Consider the following 21049-nt stretch of genomic DNA (forward strand, 5'->3'; position numbering starts at 1 on the left):
AAAGCACATAGTAGATAAGGTTGAAAAAAAAAGACAGAAGTTCATGAAGTTCAACCAATGTAAATCAATTTATTTTCAATAAAAGCTCCAGTTGAGCTTAAATTAATTTCATTAAAAAGGTGATCCATTTAATACAAGTAATCATATCTCTGAATTCTGTTTCTATACAGAAATGTATCTAAGGTATTTGCATTTACTACATCCTTAGGTAATGAGTTCCACAATTTGATTGCTCTTAAAGTGAACAAAGATTTACATTGCTGGAGATTAAATTTCCATTCCTCCAGCATTAAATTGTGACGTCTTGTCACAAACAATTTTCTTGAAATAAACAGAGCTTCCGACATCTCTGTATATGGGTGTTGAATATATTTATTCAAAGTAATTGTGTCACTTCTCTATTTTTCTAGAGAAGAGACTCAGTTTGGCTAATTTCTCATAGCTTAAATTCTCCATTCCCCTTATTAGTGTTGTGGCCCTTCTCTGAAATTTTTCTAAGTCTGCAATGTCTGCTTTTGATTGGTCCCCAGAACTGCACTCCATACTCAAGGTGAGGTCTTATTAAGGATTTATATAGTGACAGAACAAACTACAATTCCCTGATTAATTGTATCCATAGATACTAAAAGAAAAGAGTAACTTATCGCAATGAAAATGAGGTTTGCATAATAAGTCTGAAAGCTCAGAAATTCTTCTGGCGGAAAAAAAGCCTGAAGAAGAAGAAACTTCCAGGATAAAATCTGGCAAAGACCAGGCAATGACGCCTTAAAGGGACAGTCAAATCCAAAAAAACTTTCATGATTCAGATAGGGCATGCAATTTTAAAAAAAAATTAAAATTTACTTTAATCACCAATTTTGCTTTGTTCTCTTGGTATTCTTAGTTGAAAGCTAAACCTAGGAGGTTCATATGCTAATTTCTTAGACCTTGAAGGCCGCCTCTAATCTAAATGCATTTTGACAGTTTTTCACCACTAGAGGGCGTTAGTTCATGTGTTTCATATAGATTACATTGAGCTCATGCACGTGAATTTACAGGAGGAGTGAGCACTGATTGACTATAATACAAGTCTGTCAAAAGAACTAAAATAAGGGGGCAGTCTGCAGAGGCTTAGATTCAAGGAAATCACAGAGGTAAAAAGTATATTTCCTTAACTGTGTTGGTTATGCAAAACTGGGGAATGGGTAAGATAAGGGATTATCTATCTTTAAAACAAAAAAAACATAATTTATGCTCACCTGATAAATTTATTTCTCTTGTAGTGTATCCAGTCCACGGATCATCCATTACTTGTGGGATATTCTCCTTCCCAACAGGAAGTTGCAAGAGGATCACCCACAGCAGAGCTGCTATATAGCTCCTCCCCTCACTGCCATATCCAGTCATTCGACCGAAACAAGACGAGAAAGGAGAAACCATAGGGTGCAGTGGTGACTGTAGTTTAATAAAAATTTAGACCTGCCTTAAAAGGACAGGGCGGGCCGTGGACTGGATACACTACAAGAGAAATAAATTTATCAGGTAAGCATAAATTATGTTTTCTCTTGTTAAGTGTATCCAGTCCACGGATCATCCATTACTTGTGGGATACCAATACCAAAGCTAAAGTACACGGATGATGGGAGGGACAAGGCAGGAACTTAAACGGAAGGAACCACTGCCTGTAGAACCTTTCTCCCAAAAACAGCCTCCGAAGAAGTAAAAGTGTCAAATTTGTAAAATTTTGAAAAGGTGTGAAGCGAAGACCAAGTCGCAGCCTTGCAAATCTGTTCAACAGAGTCTTCATTTTTAAAGGCCCAGGTGGAAGCCACAGCTCTAGTAGAATGAGCTGTAATCCTTTCAGGGGGCTGCTGTCCAGCAGTCTCATAGGCTAAGCGTATTATGCTCCGAAGCCAAAAGGAGAGAGAGGTTGCCGAAGCTTTTTGACCTCTCCTCTGTCCAGAGTAAACGACAAACAGGGCAGATGTTTGACGAAAATCTTTAGTAGCCTGTAAGTAAAACTTCAAGGCACGGACTACATCCAGATTATGCAAAAGACGTTCCTTCTTTGAAGAAGGATTAGGACACAATGATGGAACAACAATCTCTTGATTGATATTCCTGTTAGAAACCACCTTAGGTAAAAACCCAGGTTTGATACGCAGAACTACCTTGTCTGAATGAAAAATCAGATAAGGAGAATCACAATGTAAGGCAGATAACTCAGAGACTCTTCGAGCCGAGGAAATAGCCATCAAAAACAGAACTTTCCAAGATAAAAGTTTAATATCAATGGAATGAAGGGGTTCAAACGGAACTCCCTGAAGAACTTTAAGAACCAAGTTTAAGCTCCACGGGGGAGCAACAGTTTTAAACACAGGCTTAATCCTAACCAAAGCCTGACAAAATGCCTGGACGTCTGGAACTTCTGCCAGACGCTTGTGCAAAAGAATAGACAGAGCAGAGATCTGTCCTTTTAAAGAACTAGCTGATAAGCCTTTGTCCAAACCCTCTTGGAGAAAGGACAATATCCTAGGAATCCTAACCTTACTCCATGAGTAACTCTTGGATTCACACCAATAAAGATATTTACGCCATATCTTATGGTAGATTTTCCTGGTGACAGGCTTCCGAGCCTGTATTAAGATATCAATGACTGACTCGGAGAAGCCACGCCTTGATAGAATCAAGCATTCAATCTCCATGCAGTCAGTCTCAGAGAAAGTAGATTTGGATGATTGAAAGGACCTTGTATTAGAAGGTCCTGCCTCAGAGGCAGAGTCCATGGTGGAAGAGATGACATGTCCACTAGGTCTGCATACCAGGTCCTGCGTGGCCACGCAGGCGCTATCAGAATCACCGATGCTCTCTCCTGTTTGATTTTGGCAATCAGTCGAGGGAGAAGAGGAAACGGTGGAAACACATAGGCCAGGTTGAAGAACCAATGAGCTGCTAGAGCATCTATCAGCGTTGCTCCCAGGTCCCTGGACCTGGATCCGTAACAAGGAAGCTTGGCGTTCTGGCGAGACGCCATGAGATCCAGTTCTGGTTTGCCCCAACGATGGACCAGTTGAGCAAACACCTCCGGATGGAGTTCCCACTCCCCCGGATGAAAAGTCTGACGACTTAGAAAATCCGCCTCCCAGTTCTCTACGCCTGGGATGTGTATCGCTGACAGGTGGCAAGAGTGAGACTCTGCCCAGCGAATTATCTTTGAGACTTCTAACATCGCTAGGGAACTCCTGGTTCCCCCTTGATGGTTGATGTAAGCCACAGTTGTGATGTTGTCCGACTGAAATCTGATGAACCTCAGTGTTGCTAACTGAGGCCAAGCTAGAAGAGCATTGAATATTGCTCTTAACTCCAGAATATTTATTGGGAGGAATTTCTCCTCCTGAGTCCACGATCCCTGAGCCTTCAGAGAGTTCCAGACTGCGCCCCAACCTAGAAGGCTGGCATCTGTTGTTACAATCGTCCAATCTGGCCTGCGAAAGGTCATACCCTTGGACAGATGGACCCGAGAAAGCCACCAGAGAAGAGAATCTCTGATCTCTTGATCCAGATTTAGTAGAGGGGACAAATCTGAGTAATCCCCATTCCACTGACTTAGCATGCATAATTGCAGCGGTCTGAGATGCAGGCGCGCAAATGGCACTATGTCCATTGCCGCTACCATTAAGCCGATTACTTCCATGCACTGAGCCACTGACGGGCGTGGAATGGAATGAAGGACACGGCAAGCATTTAGAAGTTTTGATAACCTGGACTCCGTCAGGTAAATTTTCATCTCTACAGAATCTATAAGAGTCCCTAGGAAGGAGACTCTTGTGAGTGGTGATAGAGAACTCTTTTCCACGTTCACTTTCCACCCATGCAACCTCAGAAATGCCAGAACTATCTCTGTATGAGACTTGGCAATTTGAAAGCTTGACGCCTGTATCAGGATGTCGTCTAGATACGGAGCCACCGCTATGCCTTGTGGTCATAGAACCGTCAAAAGTGAGCCCAGAACCTTTGTAAAAATTCTTGGGGCAGTGGCCAACCCGAAGGGAAGAGCTACAAATTGGTAATGCCTGTCTAGAAAGGCAAACCTTAGGAACCGATGATGATCTTTGTGAATCGGTATGTGAAGGTAGGCATCCTTTAAGTCCACTGTGATCATGTACTGACCCTCTTGGATCATGGGTAGGATGGTCCGAATAGTTTCCATTTGGAATGATGGAACTCTGAGGAATTTGTTTAAGATCTTTAGATCCAAGATTGGTCTGAAGGTTCCCTCTTTCTTGGGAACCACAAACAGATTTGAATAAAATCCCTGTCCTTGTTCCGTCCGCGGAACTGGATGGATCACTCCCATTACTAGGAGGTCTTGCACACAGCTTAGGAATGCCTCTTTCTTTTTCTGGTTTGATGATAACCTTGAAAGATGAAATCTCCCTTGTGGAGGAGAAGCTTTGAAGTCCAGAAGATATCCCTGAGATATGATCTCCAACGCCCAGGGATCCTGAACATCTCTTGCCCACGCCTGGGCGAAGAGAGAAAGTCTGCCCCCCACTAGATCCGTTTCCGGATAGGGGGCCGTTCCTTCATGCTGTCTTGGGGGCAGCAGCAGGCTTCCTGGCCTGCTTGCCCTTGTTCCAGGACTGGTTAGGTTTCCAGGCCTGTCTGGAATGAGCAACAGTTCCCTCTTGTTTTGAAGCGGAGGAAGTTGATGCTGCTCCTGCCTTGAAATTTCGAAAGGCACGAAAATTAGACTGTTTGGCCTTTGATTTGGCCCTGTCCTGAGGAAGGGTATGACCCTTGCCTCCAGTAATGTCAGCAATAATTTCCATCAAGCCAGGCCCGAATAAGGTCTGCCCCTTGAAAGGAATGTTGAGTAATTTAGACTTTGAAGTGACGTCAGCTGACCAGGATTTAAGCCATAGCGCCCTACGCGCTTGGATGGCGAATCCAGAATTCTTAGCCGTTAGTTTAGTCAAATGAACAATGGCATCAGAAACAAATGAGTTAGCTAGCTTAAGCGTTCTAAGCTTATCAATAATTTCATTCAATGGAGCTGTCTGGATGGCATCTTCCAGGGCCTCAAACCAGAATGCCGCCGCAGCAGTGACAGGCGCAATGCATGCAAGGGGCTGTAAAATAAAACCTTGTTGAATAAACATTTTCTTAAGGTAACCCTCCAATTTTTTATCCATTGGATCTGAAAAAGCACAACTGTCCTCAACCGGGATAGTGGTACGCTTTGCTAAAGTAGAAACTGCTCCCTCCACCTTAGGGACCGTCTGCCATAAGTCCCGTGTAGTGGCGTCTATTGGAAACATTTTTCTAAATATAGGAGGTGGGTCTATCCCACTCCTTGCTAATAATTTCTGTAAGCCTTTTAGGTATAGGAAAAACGTCAGTACACACCGGCACCGCATAGTATCTATCCAGCCTACACAATTTCTCTGGAATTGCAACTGTGTTACAGTCATTCAGAGCAGCTAATACCTCCCCAAGCAATACACGGAGGTTCTCAAGCTTAAATTTAAAATTAGAAATCTCTGAATCAGGTTTCCCCGAGTCAGAGATGTCACCCACAGACTGAAGCTCTCCGTCCTCATGTTCTGCATACTGTGACGCAGTATCAGACATGGCTCTAACAGCATTTGCGCGCTCTGTATCTCTCCTAACCCCAGAGCTATCGCGCTTGCCTCTTAATTCAGGCAATCTAGATAATACCTCTGACAGGGTATTATTCATGATTGCAGCCATGTCCTGCAAGGTAATCGCTATGGGCGTCCCTGATGTAATTGGCGCCATATTAGCGTGCGTCCCCTGAGCGGGAGGCGAAGGGTCTGACACGTGGGGAGAGTTAGTCGGCATAACTTCCCCCTCGACAGAACCCTCTGGTGATAATTCTTTTATAGATAAAGACTGATCTTCACTGTTTAAGGTGAAATCAATACATTTAGTACACATTCTCCTATGGGGCTCCACCATGGCTTTCAAACATAATGAACAAGTAGGTTCCTCTGTGTCAGACATGTTTAAACAGACTAGCAATGAGACTAGCAAGCTTGGAAAACACTTTAAAACAAGTTTACAAGCAATATAAAAAATGTTACTGCGCCTTTAGGAAACACAAATTTTACCAAATTTTGAAATAACAGTGAAAAAATGCAGTTACACTAACAAAATTTTTACAGTGTATGTAATAAGTTAGCAGAGCATTGCACCCACTTGCAAATGGATGATTAACCCCTTAATACCAAAAACGGAATAACAAATGACAAAAACGTTTTTTAAACAGTCACAACTGCCACAGCTCTACTGTGGCTTTTTACCTCCCTCAATACGACTTTTGAAGCCTTTTGAGCCCTTCAGAGAAGTCCTGGATCATGCAGGAAGAAGCTGGATGTCTGTCTGTAATTTTTGCTGTGCAAAAAACCCCCAAAATAGGCCCCTCCCACTCATATTACAACAGTGGGAAGCCTCAGGGAACTGTTTCTAGGCAAAATTCAAGCCAGCCATGTGGAAAAAACTAGGCCCCAATAAGTTTTATCACCAAACATATATAAAAAACGATTAAACATGGCAGCAAACGTTTTAAAATACACTTTTATAAGAGTATGTATCTCTATTAATAAGCCTGATACCAGTCGCTATCACTGCATTTAAGGCTTTACTTACATTACTTCGGTATCAGCAGCATTTTCTAGCAAATTCCATCCCTAGAAAAATATTTTAACTGCACATACCTTATTGCAGGAAAACCTGCACGCTATTCCCCCTCTGAAGTTACCTCACTCCTCAGAGAATATCCCACAAGTAATGGATGATCCGTGGACTGGATACACTTAACAAGAGAAATACAGAATGGCTAAAGTCCAACTCTTCAGAGAACTTGTTGACAAACCCTTATACAAACCATCCAACGGAAATTCTAGAACTCTAGGAATTCTAAAAGATTTCCAGATGTAACCTTTGCAAGCACATCAAGCGAAAAAGGTTTTTCTAGACCTTATGGTAAATACTGTCAGAAATCTTGTCAGAAAAACCTCTCTGAGATGGGCATTTCCTGCTTGATTCTAGCTATCACTCTGGATGTAAATCAGGCCGAATGACCAGGTAATAACTAAGGCATCTATCAGACTCGACTGCATGTCCCGAGATCTGGCACAATACTGGGGCCGTTTGTGATTCAAGCCTGAAGCCAACTGTTCACACCTGGAATGTTGTCAGAAATCTTGCAATGAAAACTTTCTGCCCAGCTGATGATGCAAATCACTTCCCTTATTGCTAAGGAACTGCAAGTTCCTCCCTGATGATTTATGTAGGCCACTGATGTGACATTCTCTAATTGGAATTGAAGAAAATATTAATTTCTGAGGTCAGGCCAACTCTGGAGAGCAGAATATTTATGGGTAATCTCGCCTGTTGAGGAGACTAAGCTCCTTGCAATCTCTGAGCACCCCAGACTGCACCCCAACTTAGCAGGTTGGCCTATGTGGAAATTACTCACACTGGCTGAAGACAAGAGGCCCCCTGAACTAAGGACTGGTGAGCCTGAAACCAAATAAGGGGAGTGTCTTTTCCTCTGATCCAATAGGATCGTCTGAGAAAGACCCTTGTGGTCAGCATTCTATTGATGCAGCATCTGCAATTGGGGAGTCCAAAGATGAAAGCTGGCAAATGGAACTGCATCTGAGGCAGCTACCATTAGACCCAGAACTTCCAAGCACTGAGCAGCAGAAGGCAAAGGATTCAGTTGAACAGGTCTATTGTAGTTTTAATCTGCAATGGTCTGTTAGAGACAGACTCAGTCACAGAATTTATTATTAACCCCAGAAAAGACATATGGGTCTGTGGAGTTAAGAGACTGTTTGGAAGATTTATTTTCCAACTTCGAATCAACTGAATAAACAGCTAAATGTAAGACACAGCCAGATGAAAAGAGGGAGTCTGTAGTTCCTTACCTGGACATTTTTTTGGTTCAGAGATTCCTTGAGTTCGAACCACAGACTACAGTGATCCAAACACCATTCTAAACACTCTGGGCACTGTAGTCAGACCGAAAAGGAGGTCCACAAACTGATAAGTTCAATAAAAATACAAAATATTACACGTGTAAGTAACACAAGTAAATGTAACATTTGGGATTAAGTATAATTTTTATTTAAAGTCCCAGATAAAATGTTGGAGAAGAAATAAAAGAAGGAAAGAAGGTGTATCTTTGTAACAAATTTATTTAATTCCACAAGGATCCTTGGAAAAGTCACATCACGTGGGAAAATGTACATTGCAGGGCACGTCACCAGGAGGGGCGGAAGATCATCTGGAAGAATTGCAGCATCCTGGACTGGGTCTGGTAGATACTGTGTAACAGTGACACGTTATGTGTAACTTTGTTTACCATCTGGGCATACTATTCCTTAATGCCTGCTGCGGTTTATGCCTCTATGCCCGGAGTGACATTTATGTGCCAGCATTTTTTATTTTTATTTTGTATATGCATTTTTAATAATAAATTATTTTTTGGAAGAGATAATTTTATCCAGAGGGTTTGTGTATAGAGTGCATATCTTGGAGCTATTGTAGCTTTACCATTGTGAGTACAGCAAGTGTAGAATCTAACAAATTTATGTTACAGAGTTACGCTATATTTTTCCACCACATTCTTTGAGGAATTAAGATCGAATATTTCATCTGGGACTTTTATTTGCCACATTTGGGATTAAAGGGACAGTCAAGTAAAAAAAAAACCCTCATGATTTAAATAGGACATGTAAGTTTAAACAACTACTAATTACTTTTATTACCAATTTTGCTTTGTTCTATTGGTATTCTTAGTTGAAAGCTAAACCTAGGGGGTTCATATGCTAATTTCTTAGACCTTGAAGGCCGCCTCTAAGCTGAAAGAATTTTGACAGTTTTTCACCACTAGAGGGCGTTAGTTAATGTGTTTCATATAGATAACATTGAGCTCAGACACGTGAAGCTCCTAGGAGTCAGCACTGATTGGCTAAAAATGCATGTCTGTTAAAAGAACTGAAATAAGGGGGCAGTTTGCAGAGGCTTAGATACAAGGTAATCACAGAGGTAAAAAGTATATTATTATAACTGTGTTGGTTATGCAAAACTGGGGAATGGGTAATAAAGGGATTATCTATCTTTTTAAACAACAACAATTCTGGTGTTTACTGTCCCTTTAAGTATTATTTTTATTATTCAAACTCTTTTTAAATGTTTATCACGTTGACGTTTTATTTGTATTACAAATTGATAATGTCTGTCTAAAAAGCAACTCTAAGGAACCTGACATGATCCATGTGAATAAGGGATATGCAAAAATCATCTTTTAAATCAATGGTAGACATAAACTGACCCTCCAGCACTTAAGGAAGTAAAGTGCAAATTCTCTCCATCTTAGAAGTAGGAACTTTCAGTAGTTTGTTTAGGATCTTGAGATCCAAAACAGGTGAAAAAGTACCTTCTTTGGTACTATAAATAAATTTGAATAAAATAATTGCTTTAATAATGAAGTTGGAACTGGAGCAATCTCTCTAATTAATTCCACATCTATCACTCGAGCTATCAGACCACAGGCTCCATACCTTCTGTAAGGAAATAGCTTATGTATCAGAGATAGACTGAAGCAAAAAAGCAGTAAGTAGCACACAGATAATTAAACCATAAATATGTAGCAAAGTTCTCCTAATCAGAGTATCTCACCACCATAACCAGTCCAGACAGCTTTCCCCCACACGCTGAGATTAAAGCAGCACAGGAAAGGATCACAGAAAAAAACAAGAATTTAGCGCATGTGAGAGAAATAAGTTATGAATAAATTAGAAGTAACTTCTGACATTCCCCATTCCACTGACTGAGCATGCAGAGTTGCAGCGGTCTGAGATGTAGGCGGGCAAACTGAACTATGTCCATTGCCGCTACCATTAAGCTGATTACTTCCATACACTGAGCCACCGAAGGGCGAGAAGTATAATAAAGAACATGGCAGGAATTTAGAAGTTTTGACAACCTGTCCTCTGTCAGGTAAATCCTCATTTCTACAAAATCTATCAGAGTTCCCAGGAAGGAAACTCTTGTGAGAGGGGATAGAGAAATCTTCTTTTCGTTCACTTTCCACCCATGAGACCTCAGGAATGCCAGAACAATGTCCGTATGGGACTTGGCAATTTGGAAATTCGACGCCTGTATCAGAATGTCGTCTAAGTAAGGGGCTACTGCTATGCCCCGCGGCCTTAGGACCGCCAGAAGTGACCCCAGAACCTTCGTAAAGATTCTTGGTGCCGTAGCTAACCCAAAGGGAAGAGCCACAAACTGGTAATGCCTGTCTAGGAAGGCGAACCTGAGAAACCGATGATGATCTTTGTGTATCGGAATGTGAAGATAAGCATCCTTTAAGTCCACGGTAGTCATGTATTGACCCTCCTGGATCATAGGTAGGATGGTTCGAATAGTCTCTATCTTGAAAGATGGGACCCTGAGAAATTTGTTTAGGATCTTGAGATCTAAGATTGGTCTGAAGGTTCCCTCTTTCTTGGGAACCACAAAGAGATTTGAATAGAAGCCTTGCCCCTGTTCCTCCTTTGGAACTTTGTGGATCACTCCCATAACTAGGAGGTCTTGAACACAATGTAAGAATGTCTCTCTCTTTATCTGGTCTGCAGATAATTGTGAGAGGTGAAATCTTCTTTTGGGGAAGAAGCTTTGAAGTCCAGAAGATATCCCTAGGACACAATTTACAACGCCCAGGGATCCTGGACATCTCTTGCCCAAGCCTGGGCGAAGACAGAAAGTCTGCCCCCTACTAGATCCGTTACCGGTCGGGGGCTGATCTTTCATGCTGTCTTAGAGGCAGCAGCAGGCTTCTTGGCCTGCTTACCTTTGTTCCAGGCCTGGTTAGGTCTCCAGACCGGCTTGGACTGGGCAAAATTTCCCTCTTGTTTTGCATTAGAGGGAGTTGATGCCGTGCTCGTCTTAAAGTTTTGAAAGGCACGAAAATTAGTTTGTATGGTCCTTAATTTATTAGACCTATCTTGAGGAAGGGCATGACCTTTTCCTCCAGTAATATCAGAAATGATCTCCTTCAGTCCAGGCCCGGATACGGTCTGCCCCTTGAAGGGAATGTTGAGAAGCTTAGACTTTGAAGTAACGTCAGCTGACCAGGATTTAAGCCATAGCGCCCTACGCGCCTGTATAGCAAAACCTGAGTTCTTAGCCGTTAGTTTGGTTAAATGAACAACGGCGTCAGAAACAAATGAATTGGCTAGCTTAAGTGCTTTAAGCTTGTCAAGTATATCATCCAATGGAGTTTCTACCTGTAAGGCCTCTTCCAGAGACTCAAACCAGAAGGCCCCAGCAGCAGTGACCGGGGCAATGTATGCAAGAGGCTGGAGAATAAAACCTTGTTGAATAAACATTTTCTTAAGGTAACCCTCTAACTTTTTATCCATTGGATCTAGGAAAGCACAACTGTCCTCGACGGGAATAGTTGTACGCTTAGCTAGGGTAGAAACTGTTCCCTCCACCTTAGGGACCGTTTGTTAGTCCTGTGTAGCGGCATCTATTGGAAACATTTTCTTAAAAATAGGTGGGGGAGAGAACAGTACACCTGGTCTATCCCATTCCTTAGTGATAATTTCTGAAAACCTTTTAGGTATTGGAAAAACATCAGTGTAAACAGGCACTGCATAGTATTTATCCAATCTACACAATTTCTCTGGCACTATAATGGTGTCCCTGAGCAACACGCGGAGGTGTTCAAGCTTAAATTTAAATGTAGACATATCAGAATTAGGTTGAAGCATCTTCCCTGAGTCAGAAAAATCACCCACAGAAAGAAGCTCTCCTGCCTCAGCTTCTGCATATTGTGAGGGGATATCAGACATAGCTACTAAAGCGTCAGAGAGCTCTGTATTTTTTCTAGTCCCAGAGCTGTCTCGCTTTCCTTGTAACACTGGTAGTTTGGACAATACCGCTGTAAGGGTATGATCCATAACTGCTGCCATGTCTTGTAAAGTAAACGCCATGGGCGCGCTAGATGTACTTGGCGCCACTTGAGCGGGAGTCAAAGGTTCTGACACGTGGGGCGAGTTAGTCGGCATAATTTCCCCCTTGTCAATTTCCTCTGGTGATAAATCTTTTAAAGACAGAATATGATCTATATAACTTAAAGTAAAATCAGTACATTTGGTACACATTCTAAGAGGGGGTTCCACAATGGCTTCTAAACATAATGAACAAGGAGTTTCCTCTATGTCAGACATGTTTAAACAGACTAGTAATGAGACCAGCAAGCTTGGAAAACACTTTGATAAATGTAAACAAGCAAAAAATAAAAACGGTACTGTGCCTTTAAGAGAAACAAATTTTGTCAGAAATTGAAAAACAGTGATAAAAAGCAGTAAATCTTACGAATTTTTTACAGTGTGTATAATAGACTAACAGAGCATTGCACCCACTTGCAAATGGATGATTAACCCCTTAGTTTCAAAACCGGATCAAAAAAACGATATAAACGTTTTTTAACAGTCACAACAAACTGCCACAGCTCTGCTGTGGCCCTACCTGCCCATACAACGACTTTTGAAGGCACAAAAACCCTTTGTAGAGGTCCTAAGTGTTCAGGGGACTCCTTCAGGGAAGCTGGAAGTATCAAGCTGCAAAAACTACTGCATGATTTAGGCCTGAAATTAGGCCCCTCCCAACCTGTACTCACAGTGAGAGGGCCATAAAAAACTATCCCTAGGCAAAATCTAGCCAGGCATGTGGAAAAACTGGGCCCCAGTAAAGTTTTATCACCAATATGTAGAAAAAAACGTTTAAACACTTCCAGCAAACGTTATCTTATTTTCAGTAATGTGAGAAAGTAATAAGAATATTACCTTTTACAGCAAGCATGATACTAGTCGTTATTAAATCACTGTAATCAGGCTTACCTTAAATAAATCCGGTATTAACAGCATTTTCTAGCATATTCCCCCAGCTGAAGTTACCTCATCTCTTCAGTTATGTGTGAGAACAGCAATGGATCTTAGTTACAACCTGCTAAGATCATCAAAAACCACAGGCAGACTCTTCTTCAACTTTCTGCCTGAGGCTAAAACAGTACAACTCCGGTACCATTTGAAAATAATAAACTTTTGATTGAAGATAAACTACATAAATTCACCACATCTCTCTAGCTACTTCCTATCGTGTCGAGAGCTGCAAGAGAATGACTGGTAGTGGCAGTTAGGGGAGGAGCTATATAGACAGCTCTGCTGTGGGTGATCCTCTTGCAGCTTCCTGTTGGGAAGGAGAATATCCCACAAGTAATGGATGATCCGTGGACTGGATACACCTTACAAGAGAAATAACCCCATCAACCTTAGGGACTTTTCCCAAAACTCTAATTTAGCCACTGGCAAAGGATACAACTTTTAAACCTTGAAGAAGGAACAAAAGTAGTACCAGGCTTAGACCATTCCTTAGTAATAGCATCAGGAACAGGAAAAACCTCAGGAGTAGTCACAGGAGGTTTATAGACAGAATTTAAACATTTACTGGATTTAATATCAAGAGGACCAGACTCCTCAATATCCAAAGTTATCAACACTTCTTTTAACAAAGAACGAATATACTCAATCTTAAAAAGATAAGATGATTTATCAGTGTCAATGTCTGAAGTAGGATCTTCTGAGTCAGAGATCCTCATCAGAGGAGGATATATCAGTATGTTGCCGGTCATTACAAATTTCATCGGAATTATGAGAAGTTTTAAAAGACCTTTACCGCTTATTTGAAGGCGGTATAGCAGCCATAGCCTTCTGTATCGCATCAGCAATATAATTTTTCATATCAACAGGGATATCATGTACTTTAGATGTTGAAGGAACAACAGATACTGTGCTAGCACTAATAGAAACCTTTTCTGCATGCAAAAGCTTACCATGACAATTGTTACATACTACATCTGGAGATATAATCTCCACTAGTTTACAACAGATACACTTAGCTTTGGTAGAACTGTGTTCAGGCAGCATGGTTCCTACAGCAGCTTCTGAAACAGGATCAGATTGAGACATCTTGTAAAATGTAAAAAAAAAATAACATTTAAACAGAAATATCTTATTTCCACATATAGCAATTTCAGAAATGGGAAAAAATGCAAATGCTAAAATTTGGCAAAAAAGCAAATAGCATAGGCCTCTGAGCATAAAGAAGGCAAGGAGCATATAGGAAATGGGGTAAAATAAAACTAAATCTTTGGGCGCCAAGTATGACGCACGACCCAAAAGGAAGTTGAGAAACAAACATCTTGAAATGACGCAACTCGCGCCATAACAAACACAATTTTGCGCCAAACAACCAAGCATCAACTAAGACGCAGGAAATGACGAACTTGCGTCATTACAGACGCACATTCACGCCAAACAAAATTCTCACGCCAAGAATGACGCAATAAACAACAGCATTTTGCACCCTCACAAGCCTAATTTGCCCGCAAGTTTTCCAAAGAAAAAACAAGTCAAATTGAAAAAAAGACTATACACCAGGTAAGACAAACTTTCTAAAACATGATTACCATAATGAAACTGCTAGACTGCAAAGGGAAATATACATATACCTGACTCATGGCAAATATAAGTAAAATACATATATTTAAAACGTTATAATTATAAAGTGCCAAACCACAGCCGAGAGTGTATTAAATAATGATACATACTTACCGAAAGACACCCATCCACATATAGCAGATAGCCAAACCAATACTGAAAACTATCAGCAGAGGTAATGGTATATAAGAGTATATCGTCGATCTGAAAAGGGAGGTAGGAGATGAATCCCTACGACCGATAACAGAGAACCCTTGAAACCATAAATAGGCAATACTCTCTTCTCATCCCTCTGACAAACACTGTACTCAGAGGAATTGGGCTTCAGAATGCTTAGAACCGCTTATCATAGAGGAAATCATAAAAATCAAGTACAAACTTACTTAACCACCTCCATAGGAGGCAAAGTTTGTAAAACTGAATTGTGGGTGTGGTGAGGGGTGTATTTATAGGCGTTTTGAGAATTGTGAAACTTTGCCCCTCCTGGTAGGATTGTATATCCCATACGTCACTAGCTCATGGACTCTTGCCAATTACATAAAAGAAATATGTAGAGGACCAATTTGCAGCCTTGCAAATCTGTACCACAGAAGCTTAATTTTTGAAAGCCCAAGAAGAGGAGACAGCCCTCATGGAATAAGCAGTAATTCTCTCAGGAGGCTGCTGACCAGCAGTCTCATAAGCAAAACAAATAATACTTCTCAACCAGAGAAAAAAAGAAGTAGCAGTAGCTTTCTGACCCTTAGTCGCCTGTAGATAACATTTTAAAAGCACGCACAACATCCGTTCCTTATTAGAAGAAGGATTAGGACATAGAGAAGGAACAACAATTTCCCGATTAATATTTCTTTCTGAAACCGCTTTCGGATGAAAACCTAACTTAGTACGAAGAATCACCTTATCAGCATGAAAGATAAGATAAGGCGAATCACACTGCAAAGCCGAGAGATCAGAGACTCTCCGAGCAGAAGAGATAGCAAAAAGAAAGAAAACCTTCCAAGATAACTTAATATCTATAGAATGCATTGGCTCAAACGGAGCCTACTGCAAAACTTTAAGAACAAGGTTAAGGCTCCATGTAGGAGTAACAGACTTAAACATAAGCCTGATTCTGACCAGGGCCTGACACATCTGGCACATCCGCCAGACGCTTGTGTAACAAAATAGATCTGACCCTTCAGAGAACTGACTGACAATCCCTTCTCCAGACCTTCCTGGAGAAAAGACAAAATCCTAGGAATCCTGACCCTACTCCAAAAATAGCTCTTGGATTCACACCAATAAAGGTATTTACGCCATACCTTATGGTAAATATTTCTAGAAACAGGCTTGCGAGCCTGAATCATGGTCTCAATGACCGTCTCGGAGATTGAACGCTTAGTCCTGTCTAAGCGTGGTTTTTCTAAGCAGTCAGCTTCAGAGAAACAAGATTTGGATGAAGGAAAGGACCCTGAATTAGAAAGAAGGTCCTTCCTAAGAGGAAACCTCCAAGGTGGAAGAGAAGACATCTTCTCTAGGTCTGCATACCAGATCCTGCGAGGCCATACAGGAGCTATTAGAATTACCGATACTTTCTCCTGTTTGATAAGAGCAATGACTAGTGGAAGGAGAGCAAACGAAGGAAACAGATAGGCTAGACTGAAATCCCAAGGAACCGCCAGAGCATCCATCAGGGCGGCCTGCAGATCTCTAGACCTGGAACCGTACCTTGGAAACTTGGCGATCTGCCGAGACGGCATCAGATCCCACTCCGGCACCCCATTTGAGGGTTAACCTGGAGAACACCTCCGGATGGAGAATCCACTCCCTGGGATGAAAAGTCTGTCTGCTCAGGAAATGATGTATAAACCACTGAAGTGAAAATGTCCAACTGGAACCTGATAAACCGGGCTAAAGACAACTGAGACCAAGCCATCAGAGCATTGTAAAATCACTCTCAACTCCAAGATATTTATGGGGAGAGCAGACTCCTCCCAAGCATGTGCCCTGAGACAGATGCTCCTGAGAAAACCACCACGGAAGAGAATCCCTTGTCGACTGATCTAGATCTATCCTCTGAGACAGATCCGAATAATCCTTGTTCCATTGACTGAGCATGCATAACTGCAGAGCTTTAAAATGGAATTGAGCAAAGTGAATGATGTCCATGGAAGCGATCATCAGACCAATAACCTCCATACATTGTGCCACTGATGGCTGAACGGTAGACTGCAGCGAGAGGAAAGAATTCTGGATTTTCTGACCTCTGTCAGAAATATTTCCATCAATAGTAAATCTTATATGGTCCCTAAGAAAACTACCCTTGTAGCTGGAACAAGGGAACTCTTTCAGATTCACTTTCTATCCGAGGGAACATAGAAAAGACAACAAGATCTCTGTATGAGAGTTTGCTTGTTGAAAATATGGCGCCTGAACCAATATGTCGGCCAGGTAGGGCGCCAATGCAATTCCCAGAGACCTGATCACTGCCCAGAGAGCCCCCAGAACCTATGAGAAAATTCTGGAAGCTGTGGCAAGACCAAACGGAAGAGCCACAAACTGAAAGTGTTTGTCTAGAAAGGCGAATCTCAGGAACTTGTGAAGATCCCTGTGGATGCGGACATGAAGATATGCATCCTTCAGGTCTATGGTCGTCAATAACTGACCCTCTTGGACCAAGGGGAGAATGGAACAAATGGTTGACATTTTGAAGGATGGTACCCTGAGAAACTTGTTGAGACACTTTAAGTCTAGAATAGGATGAAAAGTTCTCTCTTTTTGTTTGGGAACCACAAACAGATTAATCCTAGGCCCTGTTCCTTTACAGGAACTAAAACTATCACTCCCAGAGAGGAAAGACCATGAACACATTTCAAAAATGCCTCTTTTTTATCTGGACTAGGAGGACAAGTTTGAATTCTATTTTGTAACCCTGAGATACTATGTCCGCAGCCCAGGGATCTAGGACATCTCGTATCCACGCTTGATAAAACAGAGAAAGTCTGCCACCCACTTGATCCGATCCCGGATTAGGGGCAAACTCTCCATACTGAATTAGCATCAGCTGCGGGTTTCTTTGATTGCTTCCACTTATTCCAAGACTGATTGGGTTTCAAAGAAGACTTGGACTGTTCCTGTTTGGAAGAAGACTTTCCTATGAAGGAACAAATATTCTGATGTCCTTTAGGTCTATTCTTCTTATCTAGTAGTAGAAAAGACCCCTTCTCCACACGTAATATCAGAAAATATTTCTGCCTGATCAGATCCAGACTTACTGTAATTAAACTCCAGAAGCTTGCACTTGAAAGTAACATCAGCTGACGAAGTATTTAGCCACAGCGCCCTGCGGCCTAGCCTCATGGTAGCATTCGAAATAAAGGAATTGGCTAGCTTGTCCAAAGGAGTCTCTACCTGAAGTAAATCAGACAAGGCATCATATCAATAAGATGCCGCACTTGACACAGTGGCAATACAAACTGCCGGTTGTTACTGATGACCTTGATAAACATACATCTTCTTCAAATAAGCCCCCAGCTTTTGCCAAATGGATCCTTAAAAGAGCAGCTATCCTCTATAGGGATTGTAGACTTAGCCAGAGTAAAAGGGCCCCTTCTACTTAAGGCACAGTGCCCCATGAATCAGCGACAGGAAAACATCTTTTTAAAGACAGGAGATGGGGAAAAAGGTATCCCTGGCTTCTCCCATTCCTGTGAAATAATCTCCATTTTGGAACAGGAAACACTTCAGGTGGAAGGAACATCATAGTATTTATCAAGTTTACTAGATTTCTGTTGGCAACGACAGGAGTATCGGAGTTGTCCAAAGTAGCCAAAACCTCCTTTAACAATACACAAAGGTGTTCAAGCTAAAATCTGAAGGTTACTACTTTAGCATCAGATGAAGGAATTATACTGTCCGAATCTGAGATTTCAACCTCAGAAGCTACCGCCGTATCCTCCTCATCAGGTTATAAAGGGAGAGTAACCTGTGTAGCAGGAGAAGGAGCAAAAACCTTAGTATCTGAATCTCTAATTTTCCTCTTGCGTTTTCCCTTAAGCATAGGAAAAGCAGATAATGCCACAGATACCACAGAAGATACATTTTTCAGCAACTTCTGCAGTCAAATAAACTTCTCCAGGGCACTGCATGTGACGCCATTGAGGCTTGGGACATTAAAGGAGAAAGCCGTGGCGTTGCCTGAAGAGTATCATCCTGAGAGACATGTGGCTTATTTTTACATTCGTATATAAAACAGGCAGAACAAAATTGCATTGGTGAAACAATTTGGGCCTTAAGACATAATAAACACTTATAAAAGGCAAGAGTTTGAATCAAGCTTAAGAAATGTTTTATTCCCAAATAATAAGTTTAAAAAGAAAAAATGATTACTGTCACTTTAAATGAGTCAGTGTAAAAACTACAGCGTTATACAACTAAACTCAGAAATGCAAAACACACTAGCCCTCTACACCCCAGGCTGACTGGGATGCCTACTGCAATTTTATAATTATTAATTATGAATGGAATATTTTTTCTCATTGCAAATTACTGTGTAAAGGAGACTAATCACAATCTACTTCTCTTCAGCCAATGCAAACAAGCAAGTAACAGTGACGCTGCTCAGCTCAAAAACGCAAGAGACTGAGGGTGACATGACTGGTCAGACCGGAATGGCGCATTAAGTAAAAGCGTGCCTCTGAACAGCCTAACAACCGCTCACGCTCACTAACGTCTCCTAGTCTAATTCAAGCTGTAGAAACTACCTCACAGAGGGGAAGGGCTCCCGGTTAGAACATCTGCTTAAAAAATGAAACAAGCGACTGCCGTTTGAATCAGACTCAACAGCACATAAAACAAAATGCCCGAACTGTGTCATAAATTAATTTAAACAAATAAAGAAATAAATAACAAGCCACTGAGGAATAATCCCTTAGATAAGGGAAGATTAACCCCTTGTCCTCACATGCAAATGTGCCTGCTCACTGCCACATTAATCCTGCCTAGAGGATTAAACATGCCCCAGAAATGAATGCAAAAATTAAAAGATCTTTTGCAGTGCAAGTCTCTATTACCTAGAAGACAAAAGAACTTGCTTGTATTCTAGCCGTCCGGCAGGAGGACAGCTCACAAAGCATGAAAGGACACCACTCCTTACAGAGACCTGTTGAAAAAGAAAGAACACAGTAAACCTACTCTGGCTTTCTGTTCAAGGGCAGCAAAATGTTAGGAAAACCCAGCAAGGCCCACCTAACAAGTTCCTCCTCCTGCTGGCCAGAAGTGATATTCCCACTAGTAATTGATGATGTTGTGGACTCTCCATATCTTAGGAAAGAAAAGAATTTATGCTTACCTAATAAATTGTTTTGTTTCGTAATAATGATGATGGTCCAATGTCCTCCATAACATATGGGATATATTTCCCTCCACTAGGATGAGGTCAAGAACCCATATCAGAGCTTAAAATCCATCCCACCTCCTATCTCTCTTTTAGTTTAACATATAGCAGAGTAGAGAATAAGAAACATATATGTAGCAAAGACAACGCAGGGTCTGTTGCCCAAAAATTTAAATGGGCGGGGCCTGTGGACCATCATCATTCCGAAAGAAAGGAATTTATCAGGTAGCATAAATTTAGTTTTCATTCGTAAAATGATGATGGTTTACAGTCCTCCAATATCCAAACAGATGGTCTATGTTACGGAAAGGGTGGTACAATTTTTCTGGCAGTTCCTATTTAGCCGACACTGTGGCCTGAAGGACTTTCCTGCCAAAAGCTGCTTGCGAAGAAGCAAAAACATCAAAGCTATAACATTTGGAAAATGTTTGCAAAGAAGACCATGTTGCAGCTTTGAAAATCTGCTCCAAAGATCCATAATTTTTAAAAGCCCACAATGTTGCATCTGCTCTTGTAGAATGAGCTGTAATATGCTTAACAGGCGACTTTCCCTCCATCAAGTAAGCCTTGTGATTCACTTGTTTGAGCCAAGGAGGCCAATGCTACCTTAGTAGCTTTCTGCCCCTTACAAGTCCCAGAGCAGTGAACAAACAAACTAGAAGTTTGTCTGACATCTTTAGTAGCTTGGAGATAAAATTTCAACACCCTGACTACATCAAGATGATGTAATAGCCATTCCTTAAGAGTTAGCAGGATCTGGACACAATGAAGGAACAACAATTTCTTGGTTGATATTTTCTGTAGAAACTACCTTAGGAAGAAAATCATATTTAGTACAAAGTACAGCGTTATCTTGTGAATAATTAGAAATGGAGAATCACAAGGCAAGGTTGACAACTCAGAAACTCTCCTTGCTGAAGAGATTGCTAAAAGGAAAAGTACTTTCCAAGATACCAGTAGTAATCAATGCAATGGATTGCTTCAAAAGGAGGGTGTTGTAAGACAGAGAAAACTAGATTAAAATTCCTGGGTGGAGAAATAGGTTTCACAACTGGCCTAATTGTAATAAACGCTGAACAAAAGTCTGAACATT

At 41.3% G+C, this 21049-nt stretch overlaps 1 protein-coding gene across 1 annotated transcript in view; it reads right to left on the reverse strand.

The window, feature by feature from the left end:
* Positions 1-21049, reverse strand: part of BARD1 (BRCA1 associated RING domain 1) — a 366475-nt gene that overhangs the window by 33921 nt on the left and 311505 nt on the right. The gene's annotated exons all lie outside the window — the stretch shown is intronic.

Source organism: Bombina bombina, chromosome 1 (genome assembly GCF_027579735.1).
Source record: "Bombina bombina isolate aBomBom1 chromosome 1, aBomBom1.pri, whole genome shotgun sequence".
In the NCBI taxonomy this organism is placed as follows: Eukaryota; Metazoa; Chordata; class Amphibia; order Anura; family Bombinatoridae; genus Bombina; species Bombina bombina.